Raw genomic sequence first — 12500 nt, 5'->3', positions numbered from 1 at the left:
AGGTGCCACATCCTCAATGCAGTCGGTCGCCCCCGTTTCGGTTGGGCTCTGGCACGACGGTCGCCACCGTCTCGCCCTTGAGTGGCCGCTGTTGGCGCTCGCTGTGAGGTGTTCAGCGTGCTGTCCGTGTTGCCGACGCGGTCAAAACGAGTCGACGGCTCACGTTCCCTTGTGCGCCGAAGGCTCTCTTGATATGTGATCCGACCCTCAGACAGACGAAGCCAAGGGAAGACCCAAGGCCGCAATGTGCGTTCAAAGAATCAGTGCTCAGTGTGTCCTGCAATTCACACCAAGTCTCGCAGCTGGCTGCGTTCTTCATCGACCCGAGAACCGAGTGATCCACCGCTTAGAGTCGTGAAAAAGTGTTTGTTCAATTCCGTACAGTCAAAACCAAACGTTTCTGGCACTCGGCCAAACAGTGGCCAAGAAGGGCGCTTTTCAGCGCACGCTTGGACTCCAAAACTCTGCCGCGCCTTTTTCGGCTGCCGCAAATCGAGCAAACGGTGTGTTTCGGACGGCGTTTCGCTTCCGCTACTTGCGAGTGCTTTCGTGGTCCACCCCTCTATAAATACTCGGGAGGCGTCGAAGCCGGTTCTCCAAGCCGGACCCGTAGGTATCGTTGTGTGCTCGCTCTCATTGGCCCGCCTAACCAGAAAATGCCTGCGGTACACCCATTTGGATAAGAGTGCACGCAGATGCGGGCCTCGACGGCTACACATTTCCTCGGGCGGCCGCCTCCCGGCCTCCGTGGAGCGCGGGATGCACGGTCCCATCGACAAGCCTCTCCCGTTTTTACCGTGGCGTCGCGGTTCACCACGGCGGGCGGGTCGGTCTCCTCCGCATAAAAAGGGGGACCCCCGCTTTTTGTTCCACGAAATCGCACAAGCTTTTTTCGCATCCACGGTTTGCCACCGCACACCAAAATGCCGATCCGGCTGCCTACTTTAGCCAACAGGTGGAGCCAGGCGCGCCGTACTTGCGCGGCACTTCCCACGTCCACCGAAGTCGGTGCCAAGGACCACTTTCGGCGCCGGAGCCGCGTACGAGCCTACTCGAGGCGGAAGAACGAAGCCAGCAAGGGCCTGGCCGCAAGTGCGTTCAATTGTCGGGACGTCCAAGTCCCTCGTTCTTCCGTGCTTCCTCTTTCGGCAAGTCGTTGCGGCACCTTCCCAAAGCGCGCAGACCCGCTAATCGCGACGAGCGCGACGTGGCCGTGCCGCCTTTCCCTCGGCAGCAAGCAAAACGCCTGGCAACGTCGACGCTCCCCTAACCGCGATCTCGCACCGTGTTTCGTGTGGCGAATTCAAAAGCCGGCCGGCGCTGCTGCAACCATTACGGTCGGTACGCATACGCCGCGGAGGGCGGGACGGTCATCGGAGCGTGCGGTTCCTCCATCGAGTACTGCGCACCTCGGCCGTCGCATCGCCGTGCCATGACCGGCCGCGCGTCAACGCGAACCGGTGCCAGCGAGATCCCTCGCCTGCAAGAACCGACCGGCAGCCTCCGTCACCCGAGGACGCGGAGGCGCTTGCCGCGGACGGCGGGACGGTATGCACTGGTGCACAGCGGACCCGTCACATCGCCAGTTCCTTGACCGACCGCCGACGCTTGTGCCGTTCCTCTCGTACTTGGCAGTCGCCGCGCGATTGTCGGGTCTCGTTCTTGCACGCTCGAACGGTCGGGAGGGCACTCGGCTGGCGTTTCGGGAACGCGCAGCCTCGCCTTCTACCGACGTAACCACGACTCGCCGTTCGCGCTCCGCCGCTCCTGTTTACAGTACTAGGCGGTCCCGCAGCGGTCGGGTCGCGCATTTCGAGCGCTTCGAGCCACGGTGCAGTGGCGGGTCGAAAGCCGACCTATGAGTGCGTTGCGCCGTTTGTACCCGCGTCCGCCACCTGGCCGACCGTCCAAGGTCGCGGTGTTGGCGTCCGCTGGGCGCAACAATTTGTCACGGGGTGCCGCTCCACATTCAGGCAGCCCCGTGGGGAAAAGCCGACCCCGCGTCCAAACGGGGTCAGCGGCAGAAAGTGTCGGGCGCAGACGCAGCTGAGGCGCTCACCCTTCACAATCCGTTAATGATCCTTCCGCAGGTTCACCTACGGAAACCTTGTTACGACTTTTACTTCCTCTAAATGATCAAGTTTGGTCATCTTTCCAACAGACCGGCGCAACCGAAAGGCCGCGCCGGACATCGGTCCGAAGACCTCACTAAATCATTCAATCGGTAGTAGCGACGGGCGGTGTGTACAAAGGGCAGGGACGTAATCAACGCGAGCTTATGACTCGCGCTTACTGGGAATTCCTCGTTCAAGGGGAACAATTGCAAGCCCCTATCCCAATCACGAAAGAAGTTCCACGGGTTACCCAGTCTTTTCAGACAGGGATAAAGACACGCTGCTTCCTTCAGTGTAGCGCGCGTGCGGCCCCGGACATCTAAGGGCATCACAGACCTGTTATTGCTCTGTTTCGTGCGGCTAGGAGCCGCTTGTCCCTCTAAGAAGGTTGTAAGGTGCTGGGAACCCCGCACCTATTTAATAGGCTAGAGTCTCGTTCGTTATCGGAATTAACCAGACAAATCGCTCCACCAACTAAGAACGGCCATGCACCACCATCCACCGAATCAAGAAAGAGCTCTCAATCTGTCAATCCTCCCAGTGTCCGGGCCGGGTAAGTTTTCCCGTGTTGAGTCAAATTAAGCCGCAGGCTCCACTCCTGGTGGTGCCCTTCCGTCAATTCCTTTAAGTTTCAGCTTTGCAACCATACTTCCCCCGGAACCCAAATACTTTGGTTTCCCGGAAGCTGCCCGCCGAGTCATTTGAGTAACTCAGGCGGATCGCTGGTTGGCATCGTTTATGGTCAGAACTAGGGCGGTATCTGATCGCCTTCGAACCTCTGACTTTCGTTCTTGATCAATGAAAACATTCTTGGCAAATGCTTTCGCAGTAGTTCGTCTTGCGACGGTCCAAGAATTTCACCTCTAGCGCCGCAATACGAATGCCCCCGTCCGTCCCTCTTAATCATTACCTCGTATTCCAAAAACCAACAGAACAGAAACGAGGTCTTGTTCTATTATTCCATGCAAGTTTATTCAGGCGACTCGCCTGCGTTGAGCACTCTAATTTTTTCAAAGTAAAAGCACCGGCCATCTCGAGGCACACAATGAAGTGCACCAAGAAAGAACCGGCATGATGTTCAGTCCGAGCCGTCGCATCGGGTAGATGCACTACTCGTCTGGAACTGAGATCCAACTACGAGCTTTTTAACCGCAGCAGCTTTAGTATACGCTATTGGAGCTGGAATTACCGCGGCTGCTGGCACCAGACTTGCCCTCCAATTGATCCTCGTTAAAGGATTTAGAGTGTACTCATTTCAATTACGGGGCCTCAAAAGAGTCCCGTATTGTTATTTTTCGTCACTACCTCCCCGTGCCGGGAGTGGGTAATTTGCGCGCCTGCTGCCTTCCTTGGATGTGGTAGCCGTTTCTCAGGCTCCCTCTCCGGAATCGAACCCTGATTCTCCGTTACCCGTAACAACCATGGTAAGCAAGTAACCTACCATCGAAAGTTGATAAGGCAGACACTTGAAAGAAACGTCGCCGGCTCGTGGCCATGCGATCAGCACAAAGTTATCCAGAGTCACCACACAATACGGGCCGAAACCCGATCGATCTTGGTCTAATAAAAGCACCCGTTACCCAAAGGGCTCCAGGCTCACTGCATGTATTAGCTCTAGAATTGCCACAGTTATCCAAGTAGGAAGAAACGATCTAAGGAACCATAACTGATTTAATGAGCCATTCGCGGTTTCGCCTTATTTCGGCATGTACTTAGACATGCATGGCTTAATCTTTGAGACAAGCATATGATTACTGGCAGGATCAACCAGGTAATCGTTCGACTGCGCGTCCGTCCTCGCCCTCGGCGGGCCGGACGCAGTCTGTGTGCGGCGGAGGCCACCTTCAGGCGCCCCAACACGCTTATTTTGCACTCCGAGATGACGGCGTTCGAGCTCGCTACGGCACAACCTTCCCGAAAGACGAGTGGGAGCCGTGCGGCAAGAAGCACGTTCATGCTCGCTCTTTTTCGTTGCATCGACTCGGTCGCGCCGTGCGGGTTGCCCAAGCCCGCTGCACTGTCGGTGGACCGGCCGGAACTAGCAACGGAGCCGAGACTGCAAAGCCGCCAGACGACGGGTCACGCCCGCGTCTTCGGCGCTTTCGCATCTGAATCGCCCGAGGACGACACGGAACACACCTCGATATCGTGGTAAAACGGCACCGTCCGACAACCAGCCCCTAACGCATCAAGCGGATGAGGCTGCAGACGACTGCCGTGGATTCCCCTGGAGCAGACCCGAGGACACGCTTGACGAGGCCGAAGCCCGCCGCATATCAGACACCCGGTCGCTTTCGCGTACGCCGCTCACGAGAACCCCCACATAATAGCAGCGATAAGTACCCAGACCTCCTTGGGCCCTAATACGAGCGTACTCGAGAAAATTTCACCGCGGGTGTGCCCCGAAACGTGTGGCATGTTGAGCGTGCCACAAGTCTACGTCGCTCTCAAACCCGCCGAGGTCGTAGAATTTGCGACCCTACTCACGAAATTCCCACCGAGGATACGGCCGCAAACGTACCGCACCTTGGGTAGGCCACGAGTTTGTGCAACACTACGCTGACGGCACAGCACCGAGGTCGTGCGCGCACGCACGGGAAAATTCCGCCGCGGTTTCTGCCGAAAACGTGAGGCACCACGACTCTCCGCAAGTTCGCGTCGACTGCGAAAGACCGAAGTCGTGAACGACGTGTCCGCTACTCGCCGCCGACACGCTGGACACCAAACGTACAACGACTCGACGGCGTCGTAGAGGCCCACGACGCGGTTTTCCTTAACGACGTCTCGGCGTGGCACCGACAGGTTAGAACGGCCGACCAACGTTCCCTGTCCGCCGTTCGGCTCAGTCGAAGGGCTCGGCGACTTCGGCAACGCTGCGAAGCCGCACGGTGACGCACGCCATGTCCCCATTTTTTTTTTCTTTCTGCGTCTGCCGGGGTGCCCCTATAATAGCAGCGATAAGCACCCAGACCGCCGTGGGTCGCTCGCCCCGGCTGACGTGGTTTTTCGTACTCCTGCGGCGGTCGCCGTCAAGCACGTCCAAATACGCTACTTTCGTGGGCGCATTCACGCTCTTTCGCTTCGCCGGAGTGCCAGCACTCACTCTGCCAAAAACGGCGAACATCCGAGCGGCGGTTCCCACTTTTGCGTCGGCGTCGCAAACCCCGCCCCGGCAGACGAGGTTTGCCGTACTCGTGCGACGGTGGCCGGCGGGCACGTCGAAAGACGCCGATATCGTGCGCGAATTGGCGCACCTTGGCTTCACCGGAGTGCCGCCACTGACTCCTCCAAAAACGGCGAAGATCCGAGCGGCGCTTCCCACTTTCGCATCGGCGTCCCGAACTCCGCCCCGGCTGACGCGGTTTACCGTACTCGTGCGACGGTCGCCGGCGAGCACGTGGAAAGACGCCGATATCGTGCCCGAATCGGCTCCGTTCGGCTTCGCCGGAGTGCCAGCACTGGCTCGGCGAAAGACGACGAACATCCGAGCGACGGTTCTCACTATTGCGTACGCGTCGCAAACCCCGCCCCGGCAGACGCACTTTGCCGTACTCGTGCGACGGTCGCCGGCGAGCACGTAGAAAGACGCCGATATCGTGCCGGAATCGGCCCCGTTTGGCTTCGCCGCAGTGCCAGCACTCACTCGGCCACAAACGGCGAACATCCGAGCGGCGGTTCCCACTTAGCCGTCGGCGTCCCGAACTCCGCCCCGGCAGACGCGGTTGCCGAGCTCGTGCGACTAGCGACCGCGAAGCCGTCTCGCGACGCCGCTTTCGTGCGCGGCTCCCACTGCGACCTGGGTCACCCGAGGTCGACGAGCAAAAAAGAATGTCGAAAAAAAATTTTTTTTTTTTTTGCGTCTGCCGGGGTGCCCCTATAATAGCAGCGATAAGCACCCAGACCGCCATGGGTCGCTCGCCCCGGCTGACGTGGTTTTTCGTTTTCCTGCGGTGGTCGTCGTCAAGCACGTCCAAACACGCCACTTTCGTGGGCGCATTCGCGCTCTTTCGCTTCGCCGGAGTGCCAGCACTCACTCTGCCAAAAACGGCGAACATCCGAGCGGCGGTTCCCACTTTTGCGTCGGCGTCGCAAACCCCGCCCCGGCAGACGAGGTTTGCCGTACTCGTGCGACGGTGGCCGGCGGGCACGTCGAAAGACGCCGATATCGTGCGCGAATTGGCGCACCTTGGCTTCACCGGAGTGCCGCCACTGACTCCTCCAAAAACGGCGAAGATCCGAGCGGCGCTTCCCACTTTCGCATCGGCGTCCCGAACTCCGCCCCGGCTGACGCGGTTTACCGTACTCGTGCGACGGTCGCCGGCGAGCACGTGGAAAGACGCCGATATCGTGCCCGAATCGGCTCCGTTCGGCTTCGCCGGATTGCCAGCACTGGCTCGGCGAAAGACGACGAACATCCGAGCGACGGTTCTCACTATTGCGTACGCGTCGCAAACCCCGCCCCGGCAGACGCACTTTGCCGTACTCGTGCGACGGTCGCCGGCGAGCACGTAGAAAGACGCCGATATCGTGCCGGAATCGGCCCCGTTTGGCTTCGCCGGAGTGCCAGCACTCACTCGGCCACAAACGGCGAACATCCGAGCGGCGGTTCCCACTTAGCCGTCGGCGTCCCGAACTCCGCCCCGGCAGACGCGGTTGCCGAGCTCGTGCGACTAGCGACCGCGAAGCCGTCTCGCGACGCCGCTTTCGTGCGCGGCTCCCACTGCGACCTGGGTCACCCGAGGTCGACGAGCAAAAAAGAATGTCGAAAAAAATTTTTTTTTTTTTTTTGCGTCTGCCGGGGTGCCCCTATAATAGCAGCGATAAGCACCCAGACCGCCATGGGTCGCTCGCCCCGGCTGACGTGGTTTTTCGTTTTCCTGCGGTGGTCGTCGTCAAGCACGTCCAAACACGCCACTTTCGTGGGCGCATTCGCGCTCTTTCGCTTCGCCGGAGTGCCAGCACTCACTCTGCCAAAAACGGCGAACATCCTAGTGGCGGTTCCCACTTTTGCGTCGGCGTCGCCAACCCCGCCCCGGCATACGCGGTTTGCCGTACTCGTGCGGCGGTGGCCGGCGGGCACGTCGAAAGACACCGATATCGTGCGCGAGTCGATGCTTCTTGGTCTCGCAGGAGGGCCGCCACTCACTCCTGCAAAAACGGCGAAGATCCGAGCGGCGCTTCCCACTTTTTCGTCGGCGTCGCAAACCTCGCCCCGGCAGACGCGCTTTGCCGTACTCGTGCGACGGTCGCCGGCGAGCACGTCGAAATACGCCGATATCGTGCCCGAATCGGCCCCGTTTCGCTTCGCCGGAGTGCCAGCACTCGCTCGGCCAAAGACGACGAACATCCGAGCGACGGTTCCCACTATTGCGTACGCGTCGCGAACCCCGCCCCGGCAGACGCGGTTTGCCGTACTCGTGCGGCGGTGGCCGGCGGGCACGCCGAAAGACGCCGATATCGTGCACGAATTGGCGCTCCTTGGCTTCACCGGAGTGCCAGCACTCACTCGGCCAAAAACGGCGAACATCCGAGCAGCGGTACCCACTTAGCCGTCGGCATCCCGAACTCCGCGCCGGCTGACGCGGTTGCCGAGCTCGTGCGACTAGCGACCGCGAACGCGTCTCGCGACGCCGCTTTCGTGCGCGGCTCCCATTGCGACCTGGGTTACCCGAGCTCGACCAGCAAAAAAGAAGGTCGAAAATTTTTTTTTTTTTTTCTGCGTCTGCCGGGGTGCCCCTATAATAGCAGCGATAAGCACCCAGACCGCCGTGTGTCGCTCGCCCCGGCTGACGTGGTTTTTCGTACTCCTGCAGCGGTCGCCGTCACGCACGTCCAAATACGCCACTTTCGTGGGCGCATTCGCGCTCTTTCGCGTCGCCGGAGTGCCAGCACTCACTCTGCCAAAAACGGCCAACATCCGAGCGGCGGTTCCCACTTTTGCGTCGGCGTCGTAAACCCCGCCCCGGCAGACGCGGTTTGCCCTACTCGTGCGACGGTCGCCGGCGAGCGCGTCGAAAGACGCCGATATCGTGCGCTAATTGGCGCTCCTTGGCTTCTCCGGAGTGCCGCCACTCACTCCTCCAAAAACGGCGAAGATCCGAGCGGCGTTCTCCACTTTCGCATCGGCGTCCCGAACTCCGCCCGGGCTGACGCGGTTTACCGTACTCGTGCGACGGTCGCCGGCGGGCACGTCGAAAGACGCCGATATCGTGCCGTAATCGGCCCCGTTTGGCTTCGCCCGAGTGCCAGCACTCACTCGGCCAAAAACGGCGAACATCCGAGCAGCGTTTCCCACTTTCGCATCGGCGTCCCGAAGCCCGCCCCGGCAGACGCGGTTTGCCCTACTCGAGCGACGGTCGCCGGCGATCACGTCGAAAGGCGCCGAATTCGTGCACGAATCGATGCTTCTTGGTCTCGCAGGAGGGCCGCCACTCACTCCTGCAAAAACGGCGAAGATCCGAGTTGCGCTTCCCACTTTTTCGTCGGCGTCCCGAACTACGCCCCGGCTGACGCGGTTTACCGTACTCGTGCGACGGTCGCCGGCGGGCACTTCAAAATACGCCGATTTCGTGGGCGCATTCACGCTGTTTCGCTTCCCCGGAGTGCCAACACTCACTCTGCCGAAAGCGGCGATCATCCGAGCGGCGGTTCCCACTTTTGCGTCGGCTTCGCAAACGGCGCCCCGGCAGACGCGCTCGTGCGACGTACTCGTGCGACGGTCGCCGGCGAGCACGTCGAAAGACGCCGATATCGTGCTCGAATCGACCCCGTTTCGCTTCGCCGGAGTGCTGCCAGTCACGGCGCAGAAAACGGCGAACAAGTGTTTTTTTTTTTTTTTTTTCCTAGAATTTGTGTTATAGAAGGCACATTTGATATCGGACGATAATTTTCAACTTTATCACGCGCACCGATTTTCGTGTAGAGGTTTGCAAGTTTATGGGAATTTCTCCACTTGGAATAATGCGATTTAGTAGTACTACGAGAACTTCATGGATGTACTCAAGGGTACGGGGCAAGTCAGTTACGTCAACACCTGCAGATTTTTTACACTTCAAACTGAAAATTGTTGGTTGTGAGTCCTCGTGTGATATTAAAGGCCGATTCGCTAACACATAGAACAAAGAAAGAAAGGAAGAAAAAACGCCCGCGCTCGCTCAAGAAACCTGGGTTCGCAACAAGTGGCAACAACAAGCAACCGAGCGAGTGCGCCAAAACCCGTGGCGGCCGAACAAACGCGAAGTCCCAACCGCGTCAGCCGGGGCGGCACGGGACAGGAAAAATCACTTCAGCCGGGGCGGCGGGGCACCGAATAAACCTCGTCACCTCGTCGCAGGATAAAAGAGGAAACAAAAAGTCTAAACAGCGTCTGCTGGAGCGAATGCGTAATAAAACAACAACAACAACAAAAAAAAAACACCCGCGCTCAAGAAGTCTGCAATCACCACAAAAGGCGACTGTGACCGAGCAGCGTCAGCCGGGGCCGTGCGGAAACGGAAAAACCGCGACTACCGGGGCGTCGAGGCACCGAAAAATCCACTTCAGCCGCGGCGAAAAAAAAAACAAAAAGAAAGACGGAGGGGGGGGGGGGGAACCACGTCTGCCGGGGCGAAGGAAAAAAAAAACGCGTCTGCCGGGGCGAGCCCGGGTGCGGCACCACCGGGAAAACTGTGGCAAACAGACATGGCGATCGAGTGAGTGGGCCGCCAGCCAGGCTCAGCCAAAAAGTGCAAAGTCCGAACTGCGTCAGCCGGGGCGGCAAAAACCACGTCAGCCGGGGCGGCGCAAAAAACCGCGTCTGCCGGGGCGGCACGAAACCGCGTCAGCCGGGGCGGCGCGAAAACTGCGTCAGCCGGGGCGAAAGAAAAAAAAAAAAAGAACGCGTCTGCCGGGGCGAGCCCGGGTGCGGCACCACCGGGAAAACTGTGGCAAACAGACATGGCGATCGAGTGAGTGGGCCGCCAGCCAGGCACAGCCGAAAAGTGCAAAGTCCGAACCGTGTCAGCCGGGGCGGCAAAAAACCGCGTCAGCCGGGGCGGCGCAAAAAACCGCGTCTGCCGGGGCGGCACGAAACCGCGTCAGCCGGGGCGGCGCGAAAACTGCGTCAGCCGGGGCGAGCCCGGGTGCGGCACCACCGGGAAAACTGTGGCAAACAGACATGGCGATCGAGTGAGTGGGCCGCCAGCCAGGCTCAGCCAAAAAGTGCCAAGTCCGAACTGCGTCAGCCGGGGCGGCAAAAAACCGCGTCAGCCGGGGCGGCGCAAAAAACCGCGTCTGCCGGGGCGGCGCGAAAACCGCGTCTGCCGGGGCGGCGCGAAAACTGCGTCAGCCGGGGCGAAAGAAAAAAAAAACGCGTCTGCCGGGGCGAGCCCGGGTGCGGCACCACCGGGAAAACTGTGGCAAACAGACATGGCGATCGAGTGAGTGGGCCGCCAGCAAGGCTCAGCCAAAAAGTGCTAAGTCCGAACTGCGTCAGCTGGGGCGGCAAAAAACCGCGTCTGCCGGGGCGGCACGAAACCGCGTCAGCCGGGGCGGCGCGAAAACCGCGTCTGCCGGGGCGGCACGAAACCGCGTCAGCCGGGGCGGCGCGAAAACTGCGTCAGCCGGGGCGAGCCCGGGTGCGGCACCACCGGGAAAACTGTGGCAAACAGACATGGCGATCGAGTGAGTGGGCCGCCAGCCAGGCACAGCCGAAAAGTGCTAAGTCCGAACTGCGTCAGCCGGGGCGGCAAAAACCGCGTCAGCCGGGGCGGCGCGAAAACCGCGTCTGCCGGGGCGGCACGAAACCGCGTCAGCCGGGGCGGCGCGAAAACTGCGTCAGCCGGGGCGAGCCCGGGTGCGGCACCACCGGGAAAACTGTGGCTAACAGACATGGCGATCGAGTGAGTGGGCCACCAGCCAGGCTCAGCCAAAAAGTGCTAAGTCCGAACTGCGTCAGCCGGGGCGGCAAAAACCGCGTCAGCCGGGGCGGCGCAAAAAACCGCGTCTGCCGGGGCGGCACGAAACCGCGTCAGCCGGGGCGGCGCGAAAACTGCGTCAGCCGGGGCGAAAGAAAAAAAAAAAAACGCGTCTGCCGGGGCGAGCCCGGGTGCGGCACCACCGGGAAAACTGTGGCAAACAGACATGGCGATCGAGTGAGTGGGCCGCCAGCCAGGCACAGCCGAAAAGTGCCAAGTCCGAACTGCGTCAGCCGGGGCGGCAAAAAACCGCGTCAGCCGGGGCGGCGCAAAAAACCGCGTCTGCCGGGGCGGCACGAAACCGCGTCAGCCGGGGCGGCGCGAAAACTGCGTCAGCCGGGGCGAGCCCGGGTGCGGCACCACCGGGAAAACTGTGGCAAACAGACATGGCGATCGAGTGAGTGGGCCGCCAGCCAGGCTCAGCCAAAAAGTGCCAAGTCCGAACTGCGTCAGCCGGGGCGGCAAAAAACCGCGTCAGCCGGGGCGGCGCAAAAAACCGCGTCTGCCGGGGCGGCGCGAAAACCGCGTCTGCCGGGGCGGCGCGAAAACTGCGTCAGCCGGGGCGAAAGAAAAAAAAAACGCGTCTGCCGGGGCGAGCCCGGGTGCGGCACCACCGGGAAAACTGTGGCAAACAGACATGGCGATCGAGTGAGTGGGCCGCCAGCAAGGCTCAGCCAAAAAGTGCCAAGTCCGAACTGCGTCAGCCGGGGCGGCAAAAAACCGCGTCTGCCGGGGCGGCACGAAACCGCGTCAGCCGGGGCGGCGCGAAAACCGCGTCTGCCGGGGCGGCACGAAACCGCGTCAGCCGGGGCGGCGCGAAAACTGCGTCAGCCGGGGCGAGCCCGGGTGCGGCACCACCGGGAAAACTGTGGCAAACAGACATGGCGATCGAGTGAGTGGGCCGCCAGCCAGGCACAGCCGAAAAGTGCTAAGTCCGAACTGCGTCAGCCGGGGCGGCAAAAACCGCGTCAGCCGGGGCGGCGCAAAAACCGCGTCTGCCGGGGCGAATGCAAAAAAAACAAAGAAAAAAGCCCGCGCTTAATCAAAAGAAAACAAAGAAAAAAGCTTGCGCTTAATCAAAAGAAAACAAACAAAAAAAGTTCGCGCTTAAGCCTGGCGGTGGAACCACCGGGGCAAACAGACCTGGCGATCGAGTGAGTGGGCCGCCAGCCGGGGTGAGCCAAAAAGTGCAAAGTCGGAACCGCGTCAGCCGGGGCGGCGCGAAAACCGCGTCAGCCGGGGCGGCGCAAAAACTGCGTCAGCCGGGGCGGCACGGAAAAACGAAAACCGCGTCAGCCGGGGCGGCACGGAAAAACGAAAACCGCGTCAGCCGGGGCGACATCAAAATGAGGAAAAAAAAAAAACTGCCTTAGGACACCTGCGTACACTTTCATGCGTTTGGGCATATCTCTCTGTAACACGCGCGCCCCTC

At 60.6% G+C, this 12500-nt stretch overlaps 2 non-coding genes across 2 annotated transcripts; both read right to left on the bottom strand.

Moving 5' to 3' along the window:
- Positions 1–201: 201 nt before the first annotated feature.
- LOC142794183 (5.8S ribosomal RNA) lies at positions 202–354 on the bottom strand. Its single transcript, XR_012892135.1, has one exon. It is a non-coding gene; the product is annotated as a 5.8S ribosomal RNA (ribosomal RNA).
- A 1719-nt stretch (positions 355–2073) lies between these two features.
- Positions 2074–3888, bottom strand: LOC142794172 (small subunit ribosomal RNA). The gene has a single exon (XR_012892128.1). It is a non-coding gene; the product is annotated as a small subunit ribosomal RNA (ribosomal RNA).
- Positions 3889–12500: the final 8612 nt, after the last annotated feature.

The sequence above is a fragment of the Rhipicephalus microplus genome, unplaced genomic scaffold, assembly GCF_043290135.1.
Source record: "Rhipicephalus microplus isolate Deutch F79 unplaced genomic scaffold, USDA_Rmic scaffold_383, whole genome shotgun sequence".
Taxonomy (NCBI): domain Eukaryota; kingdom Metazoa; phylum Arthropoda; class Arachnida; order Ixodida; family Ixodidae; genus Rhipicephalus; species Rhipicephalus microplus.
The sequence above is the reverse complement of the archived record's forward strand: the minus strand, read 5'-3'. Positions and strand labels throughout refer to the sequence as shown.